The sequence below is a fragment of the Dasypus novemcinctus genome, chromosome 20 (assembly GCF_030445035.2).
Source record: "Dasypus novemcinctus isolate mDasNov1 chromosome 20, mDasNov1.1.hap2, whole genome shotgun sequence".
Lineage (NCBI taxonomy): Eukaryota > Metazoa > Chordata > Mammalia > Cingulata > Dasypodidae > Dasypus > Dasypus novemcinctus.
In genome coordinates this window covers 41,901,608-41,911,437 of record NC_080692.1, presented here as the reverse complement: position 1 = coordinate 41,911,437, position 9,830 = coordinate 41,901,608, and positions in this window count along the sequence as shown.

The following is a 9,830-nucleotide window of genomic DNA, read 5'->3' as shown; positions in this document are numbered from 1 at the left end:
TAATATTCTCATTGTTGTTTTAATGAAATACATGGAATCCCTTTCCATTTAATTGTTCCATTCTTGTTTCTGTCCTCAACAATTTCCCACTTTCTAAAATTGTTGATTCTGTTGGGTTTTTTTTGGGGGGGTGGAGGGGTTGTTTTTGTTTTTTACCTCCTCAAGACATTCTATGATTTTTTATCTTTCCAATTTCTTTGCAATGGGAAAATTCAGTAGGCAAAATTACTTATTTTCTTTTCAAATCTCTTCATGTTCTCCTTCCTTTTGTGATGGCAAAGAAACTCAAATTCTTAAAATAAAAATCACAATTTTGATGGGTGTCCTGAAAGTCTGTAAGATCCCATTCATCATGAAGAAGGAAATTGGCAAATGATCCAAACAAAATGGTTGCTTGGTGGGGATGAAGGCAAGCATACTATGTTACCAATCCACAAGAACCGACTACTTGGCTAGTTCAGTTGGAGAGTCCAAGTCCTGTTTCCTGCCTCAGTAAGTTTTGGTGCAGATGTCGAACAGCTGCTCTCTTTCACACAGAAGTAACTGCATTAAGTGATGGGTTGTACAACTGCCACGTGCACAATTCCTAATTCCTTTTGCAGAGATCAACAGACACATAATAAGCAAGTGATCACCCAGTGTATGGCTTTTACGGTATATGATTTTGATCAAAGATAATATAATATAAAGGACCAGTTTACACTATTTATCATGGCAGCCAGTCGTTTTCAATTTTAATCCCAAGTGCCAAGATCTGTTTTATTTCCAGGCTGTAGCCTTTTCCCCACTGTCTAACATTTTGTTATAAAAGGGGCCCCTCATTTTACTACTCCCATAATCAAATCTTTAACCTTAGAACATTTTCCACACAGATAAAAATGTAATTGCCCATGGAGATGGAAAGCAGTATCTGGCCAAATACTTCATTAACTATTAACTGTTAAAGAAAGAAAACAATGCTGACTCCTCCAAAGTATAATGTAAGCCTAAAGATAATTGTTCATTCTGAATTCTTAGTTCTTATTGGATAAAAATGACATCCTTTACAGTAGTTCGTTCTCCTCGGCAAAGAAATGAAGCTTTCTCCTGTACCTCACACAGATCACCACCCAAGGCCTGTGCTGCACCAGGCACCTCTGTAGAAAACCATTTCAGGTAAAAGGCATCATCACCCTAATGTCCTGTCCTTATCAAGCAGAAATCACAATTAAGCATTGGCTAAAACATTTTCCAAATGGTCTTCCAAATTTCAGCTTGTACAGAAGCAGGAAGGAACCCCTGGGAAGAGTTTAACTGAGTCTTCATTTCCTGGAAGATGTAATCAGTGTCATCAATAAGCAGAGAACTGGAGAGTGGTACTTGTGCTCTGATGATCCTTTCCCCGTTAATCTGGAAAGATCAGTGGCGGGGTGGGGGGCAGGGGGGCGGTACATACACACAGTTCCCTGGAAGGACAGTGGCTCACAAAAGGCTATTTTGGTAGTGGTTGCTCAAGAAATAACCATGTTAACCCACTTTAATTTTTCCAAGGAAAATTTTCCTTGGAACAAGGCAAGCATCTTAGGGATCTTTCTGTTGAAAGTAACAGAAATCCACTCAAACAAGCTCCAGTGAAAGGAGAATTTAGAAGAGAGAATAACCAAAAGGAAAGGTATTAGGACTCAAGAAAAACTGAAAAAAATCTTGAGGCAGTTTTTCCCCCTTTGAACAGCCCATTTCTCTTATAGACCATGGTTTACAATGTGGTTATTTTTTTCTCCATAATAGCAGCTTTCATGTGACTAGTTTTTGTTTGTTTGTGCTTTTTTTTTTCTTCTTTATTTTCTTTTAAATGTTACATTAAAAAAATATGAGGACCCATATACCTCCCACCCCCACCCCCCACCGCACTCCTCCCACATCAACAGCCTCTTCCATCACGGTGGCACATTCACTGCACCTGGTGAATACATTTTGGAGCACTGCTACACCACATGGACAGTGGTTCACATTGTAGTCTACACTCTCCCCCGAATAGTTTTTTACCATAAACACTTTAAAATTACAGGCAGAATGCCTATTGCGATCAAGTTCAGTCTCTGGGGCTCTGAGTTTAAGTGGTCAAGAGAGTGTCTCTCTTCAGCTCCTACACTCTGATTTATTGGACTTACCCCACTCAGCTAACATGGAGTTGAAGAAGGTCAACCACCACACTATGGAGCCAAGAGTGCCTACAACTGAAAGCAGGAGGATTGCATCCAGTATCCATGTGGAATCTAAGCCCCCACTTGACATAGATCTGCAATGGACACAACCAATCCAAGGTCCACAGAGAATATGTGGCATTGGTGTGGGAAGGGTGGCCATGGTGGCTGCTGGGTGCGGGGAATGGGAGGAAGAGATGAGATGGGGAGGCGTTTTCAGGACGTGGAGTTGTCCTGGGTGGTGCTTCATGGACAATTACGGGACATTGTGGATCCCCCCAGGGCCCACTGGATGGAGCATGGGAGAGTGTGGGCTATGATGTGGACTGTTGACTATGGGGTGCAGTGATGCTCAGAGATGTGCTTGCCAGGTACAGTGGATCACAACAGTGTTGTGATGGTGGGAGAGAGTGTTGCTGTGGGGGAAGTGGGGGGTGGGGGCGGTGGGGTCGAATGGGACCTCATATTTTTTGAATGTAATATTTTTTTTAAAAAAATAAAATTAAAAAAAAAAAAAAGAGAGTGTCTCTGCCATCTTGGTCAGGATGAGGAACACCTGCTATGACCCCCCAGGTGGTGGAGCTGCCCAACAACAGAGCAGCTGCTTAGAGACAGAAGATGCCAGTGAGAAAACTTCTTGAGTTTAGAGACAATTGCTACAGATCATGTAAGTGCCCTGAACACTGGCAATATGTAATAGCCATCACAATAATATCGATCTGGAGGCATCCTTCCTAAAAGGGAAACATGTCATGTTAACTATTATGACATTACAGCATTTTTAACTAAATGAATACCTGAGAACATATCTGAAACTCCATGCCCATGGATTTAATACTTAGGTTTTGAAATCCAATATCTCACAATGGAAAGAAAATATTCTCATTGGAAATTTTCTATTTTATAAACTGCCATTAATGTGTGTTTTCCATTAGATTTCAATTAGTAGTTGTGTGCAAACACGAAGTCAGATATTGTTAAAAACTCTTCAAAGTCAGTGTTAAAAAACACCAGTTCACCAGCTTAAAACAAATCATCAGAATATTGTAAAAATATTTATAATAATGATACTTTCCATTTACACGTGCTTTGTTTGGGACTCCACATACATAATCTCTTCTACTCACAATTCTTACATGTAGGGTTTTTTATTTGTTTGTTTGTTTACCATTTTACAAATGCAGAAACTGAGACCCAAGAATACTATATTTTTCCCAAGTTCACAAGACAAGTGTGCAGTGGCAGTAGCAATCTCTAATAAAATAATCAGATAATACTTCAACTAACCCAAAGGCATCTTTCTGAAAATTAGAAAAATCTTATACTTTCTCAAGAAAATGTACCAAGGTGCTTGAAAAATACCTTTATAAATATAGAAATCTATAATGACTACTAATGTGAATGGTGCTCCTCAGAAATGCACAATGCAAGATGTGCACAACTATATATATCAGCCTGTTAATCAAACATAATAAGGATGCTTTTGTCAATCTTCTTTTCCACAGGGAGTACCACTCATTAATTCCTGGCCCTCCCTGCCTCTCCTATTTACTTCCACCCCACTACCAAGTTAAATGTTTTAGTCCATTTTTTCCATTGATATCCCAGTGGTAAAAGACTTTAAAAGGAGTGTTAAACCACAGTTCCAATAAATCCCTACATATAATTCAATCAATAAAACATTATTGGTCCAAGAGATGCACGTAATTTATGGCCCAAGGTCCTTCTGTGACCCCTTTTATTAAAAGAAATCTTACTTCTACAGTTAACAAGGGAAATCTCTTGACAAACATCAACAGAGCTTTCATTTTGTTATTTCCTAGTTTGATTAAATGAAATGTGACATCATTCAGGAGACCCGTTTAGAAGACTTAACTACATGCATTAACTGCTTAACTCCGTTTGTTTGCACAATTGCTTCCTTGCCTGCAAAGATACACTTTTTCCGGGATGTTGGCTTTGCCTTCTAATCCTCCATCAGTCCAGAGATCCTCAAGCAGGATGGAGCAAAGAAAGGACAACAGGTCAGAATCTCCAGGGAAGCATATGGTGTTTGGAAAAGCATATTCAATATTATTTTAGCCTTAGGAGGAGAGTGAGAAAACTCTTGTTTTTATAGTATAAACAATGGAAAGTAAAACCTATGAAATCCTTGATGATGTGATGGAAGTGGGAAAAAGGAGAAGGGGGAAGGAAATACGGTGACTATGGAAAATCTTGAGTTAACATTTGAATTCACAAGTCCTGTTTCCCTAAACATCTTAACTATATCCTTTTCACTCAAGACATAAGAGTGGTGGTGAAACCAGCAGGTGGAACCAGTATGTGGACCTGGGCTTAAAATTCAAAGGTGTCTCAAGTTTGGGCTCTTGTGTAGAAGCAAATTTGCATGGGGGTGGGGAGGAATAATATGCGGTCCAGAACTATGGCCTTGAAATATGTATTTATTTGATTTTTTCCCAAGAGCCATAATAATATTTCTAAGAACTCTATATCAATTTATTTTAGATATTGTTCCTATGCTAGTGAGGAACATAATAACCTAGCTCATGCTAAAATACCTCTGTATTCACACACATTACAACTGTTCACACTCCTAAGGTACCCTGAAATCTTCGGCACAGTCTCTTGGGATGGTTTCATGTATCCATGCAGGTGTGTGTGTATGTACATGTAAATCTTCCTACATAAATTCTTTTAAATGGTTTGCATATTACAGCAGTTGCATATAGCACAGGACTTGAGCTGAGTTCTGACTTGGAGGCATTAACCAGAAGGAGAAGATGGAGAAATTCTTAAAGGCACAACATCTCATTCTGAAACACAAAGTTGTGATCTACAGTACTAACTTAATCTGAGGGTGCCAGGACAGACCCAAAGAAGAGCGACCTTGAAACAGACCTCCATGGATCTCTAGGAAGAGGGGCTGCAGAGTAGTGAACTGTAGTAGTATCTGGCTTAGAAAAAAGCACTTTCATCTTCCTGCTTGCAACTGCCATTCACCAGCCCAGTCTCCATCTCACTGAGTCATAAAATAAGAATACTTAAGATTTTTAAAAAATAAAATAAAATTAGAAGCAAAGCAGCAGGGAAAACCCCAAGAATGTACCTATGTTACTTTTGAATATTTTACTATATCCTGCTAGCTTCTCATTAGTACTTGCATGAGGGAGTATATATATATATATATATATATATATTTCCTGTCAATGTTTCCAGGGAAACGGAATTGACAGGAAATATATATATATAATGATATTTATTATAGGAATTGGTTCACACAAGTATGGGGACTGGCGAGTCCAAATTCCAAAGGGAAGGCCACAGGTTGGGAACTCCAATGAAGATTTCAGTGAATTCCCCAGAAGAAGCTGACTGACCAAAGTAGAGACAGAAATTCTTCTTTCTGACTTTGAAATAATCCATTCTCCTTTAAGCCTTTCCAATGATTAGAGGACATTTCTCTCATTGCTGAAGGCAATCTCCTTTGTTGGTTGTCATCAGCCATACATGATTTAAAAATACAAAATACCCTCAATAAAACAATTAGGCCAGGGCTTACTTGACCAAAAAATTGGAAACCATAACCTAGCCAAGTTGCCATGAGAACTTAACCATCACAGAGGGTTGGTTTAGTAGTAAAGATAATGCAGGGAACAATCATAGAAAGTGGGGGGGCCAGAATGCAGAGAAATGATGACTCGCTGGGTTGAAGTGTTCCACCACCCTTTGCTATTCAAACCTCCATCACTAAATTCCAATGCATGTGGTTCTTTATTAGTCGCTTTTTAAAATATTGAACACATTACTATAACATGGCTTACGTTAAAGAAGCAGTAAAAAGATTCACTTCAAACAAATATGAAAATAAAAACAGCAGCTCCTCAGAGAACATGCTGCGTGATAAAAATTCCCTTCAGCATACAGTGGGCAATGGAAATAATTTAGAAACCAAGTGGATAATCATTTCACCACCTACATTTTTTAGCAGATGGGTGAATTATTTGTGAAAATTCCTTATGTTTTCTTCTTTGGTTCTTTTGCCAAACTTTCGGTTAAGACATGACTATTTCAATTTGGCTAAAAACAAAGATTATAATTTCCAGTAAAATGATTTATCTTTAAATGATAAAACCTCCATATCTTCCCAATGTTCTGATATTCCTAACAAATTTTGTATAACTATGTCCCTTATATTGCTTTCTGGGTAGTCCTAAAATGATCATTTTGCATACATGGCACCTCGTTAAGCCTATCTCCATAGAGGCATCTTGGCAACCCTACAAACTTTCGTTGGCAGCCTGTTTTGTTAGGGCACCAGGATCTGCTCCCTCTTGTCTATGTTCGTGTGTTTATTTAGACCGTGACCTTGTAAAGAAGGTTTGTTCTCTGGAAATGAGATGAAACTCCCTCTTCAGAAATAGCTCATCATACTTTCTCTTTAAAAAGATTCTCTTAGTCTAATAAATTCCTTTTTCAAAAATTAAAAAAATATATATACACAGTAAACTTATTTGAACTTTCTTATATAGTTACCATGCAACCCAGCAATATCACCTAAGGAAAATGAAAACATGTACACACAAAGAATTGTATGTCAATATTCATAGCAGCTATATTCATAATATTCCCAAACTGGAAACAACCCAAATGTCCATCAACAGTTCACTCTATAAACAAATGATGGTATGTCCATATACTGGACTACTACTCAGAATACTACAGTAAAAGAAACAAATTACTCACACATGCAAAAAAAATAGATGAATCTCAAAAACATTATGCTGAGTGAAAAGAAAAAGAAAAACAGATGCAAACTGCCACACTCTCTGTTCTATTGAAGTTAGAGTTTTGTTCATTTGATCTAGAACTTTTCTGCTTACACAGATCAAGTCAAAATTTAGTACAGAGCCCATCTATTTCACTTCTAAGCAATTTGTACAATTCGCTTCCTTAACCATGGGGATTGGTAAGTCTAAATTCTGTAGGGCATGCCACAAGCTGGAATCTTTGAAAAGCTGCTCAGGCCATAGACTGTAAATTAATGAAGGTGAAGTATTAGCTAGGAGAAGCTGGCTGGCTAAAGAAAAGGCAGAAATTTTTCCAGGTCCTGAATTTCTCTGTTCTCCCTTTAAGATCTCCAACTTATTGTATGAGGAGACTACCCTCAGTTCTGAGGGCAATCTCTTTTGTTGATTGTAGACTCAATGAATCATAGATGCCATCAGCCATAGATGCAATTAATTGACTAATGATGTAAATCCATCTATGAGATACCCTAACAGTAACAATCAAGGCAGTGCTTGCTGGACCAAATAACTGGACACCATAACCTAGCCTAGCTGACACATGAAATTAACCACCACACAATAGGATTCCTTTTATATGACAATCTCAAAAAGGCAAAAGCAAGTCGGTATTTCCAGGGACTGGAGGGGAGATGGGAGACTGATTGCAAAGAGGCATAGGGCACTTTTAAGGATGATGTAAGTGTTCTATAACTTACTGTGGTGGGAATTACATGACTGTATGCAGTTGCCAAAACTCATTGAACTATACCCTTAAAATGGGAGAATTTTGATGAATGTAAGGTTTTCTTCAATAAAGCTGATTAAAAGAACAAATGAACAAATGAGTGATCAGTGATCCTTAAAATAATTTCTATCACAATATTTAATGACATCTATGGACCTGGTTTCACACCATTGAAAGAGAGAAAAAGACCATGAAGAAGTTTTGTGAAATCGCTGAAGGCTACCCTAGCTAAAAGGACACCAGGCTAAAGTATCTTTCTTTGGAGGGCAAGTTAAGACAGCCTAACTTTAAATAATCTCCTACTTACCTCAATATCTAACCAAAAATTAGTTGCATGGAGTAAAGGATTGTATAAAAAATGAGAGGTAATTGTCCTGCTTAGCCTGGAGAGAGGAATTTAGAAAGAAATTTTAGAGGATACTGAAAATAAACATCACATACACTTTTTCAAAGATCCAAAGTTTGATAATCACCACCATTTCACTGAAAATGATCCCTATGACAAAAATAATAGGTTGCCAATGTCTGTGATCCCAATGGGATTAGATAAAAAATTCATATTGAAGGCCGAAAGCATCTGTTGTTTCCACTTATCTGGCTCATTTTAATCCTCAGAATCTTTACATAATGATTTTATACTCATTCTACATTTTTAAAATACGTGAAAAAAGTTTTCTTTAACCATCAGAAATGTGACACTGTTCCTTTGGGTCCCAGAACCTTGTTCCCTTTCCTCACCCAACCCACTTGATGTTATTCTGTTCAATATATTTTAACACTAAAATTACTTTATGTATAACCCTACCAGATATGTGTATGAAATTTGATATTTTAATCCTCTGACTACATAGCTCTAAGTATTAAAAATTTGTTCTGGGGGAGCAGATGTAGCTCAAGAGGTTGAGTGCCTTCTTCCCATGTATGAGGTCCAAAGTTCGATCCCTGGTACTCCTAAAAAAAGTTTAAAACCTTGTTCTAAATTGAGTTATTACAGTTTATAGTAGCATACAATTTTTAAAATTTGGTCATTTTGAACATCAGATAAAATTTATTGAAATAACTTCTTTTATTGAGATGGGGGCACATTTTAAAAAGTTTAGTTCATATGTCTGTGAATGAAAATGTCTTACAGCTAAAATAAGGTAGGGTTCAGGTAATTTTGTTTCTATTTTCCATTTTTATAAATGTAAGCTCTGAAGAACTTTTTCACATCAAAAATGGTTGAGGGTTGGAAGAACTCTTGTGAGAGCGATGTAAGTCTTTGCATCCCATCTGGTTGGATGACAAGAATCACATAGATCAATCAGCTAACCATTTGAGTAGAATCTCCTTTTATTTATTTGTTTATTTGAAGCAAAGAACTGAAAGCTACCACATCTTGTGGAAGGATTTGTTTGATACATAGTCATCAAAGTCATTTATTTTCTCAACACTAACCCGGATAAGTCCACAGCCCTTGGTTCCACTTGAGGCAGGAGAGGAGAGTGGGATAGGAAGAGAAAGTCTGCCCTCTATCACAAAAGAAGGCGTGGCTTCTTGATAAATTTTAGCAAAAAGTGCATTTGGAAGTGGAGAATTGGGAAATTGTATACCTTAAACCTCTCAGTGTTAGCATAGTCCTTGGAAAGACTTTATATGGGCCACAGGTTCCCGGTGGCAAGAGCCCTTGTTCAGACACTATGCTGCTTACAGAGGCTCACACAGGCAGGGGTCAGGAATTAGCAGGACAATCTAAATTCTACTTTTTAGCCTTCCTTAAAAAGTTGTTTTTTACTTTAATTCATCCCTTTGGTTCTAGTATAGGACCCCTGCAGTCAACTCAGCCTAACGTTCTCTTTTCCAGGATCCACTATCTTGCCCTTTTCAGAGAAGAAGCCTTCAATTTTCTGCCAAGGTGAGAAAGGCGTGCTAAGGCTCCAACTGCTTCTTAAATAGTTTCAATCAATCTATATTAAAAGTTTTTATACTCAGAGTTTTCTTAGTAAGAGGAAATCATGCTTTGCAAAGAGCCCCAATTTTCACAATATATTAGATATTTCAAACAGCACAGCAGTCAACAGATTCTATTGTTTGTGAAATGAACTCTACTAACCCTAATATCATTTTTGAATA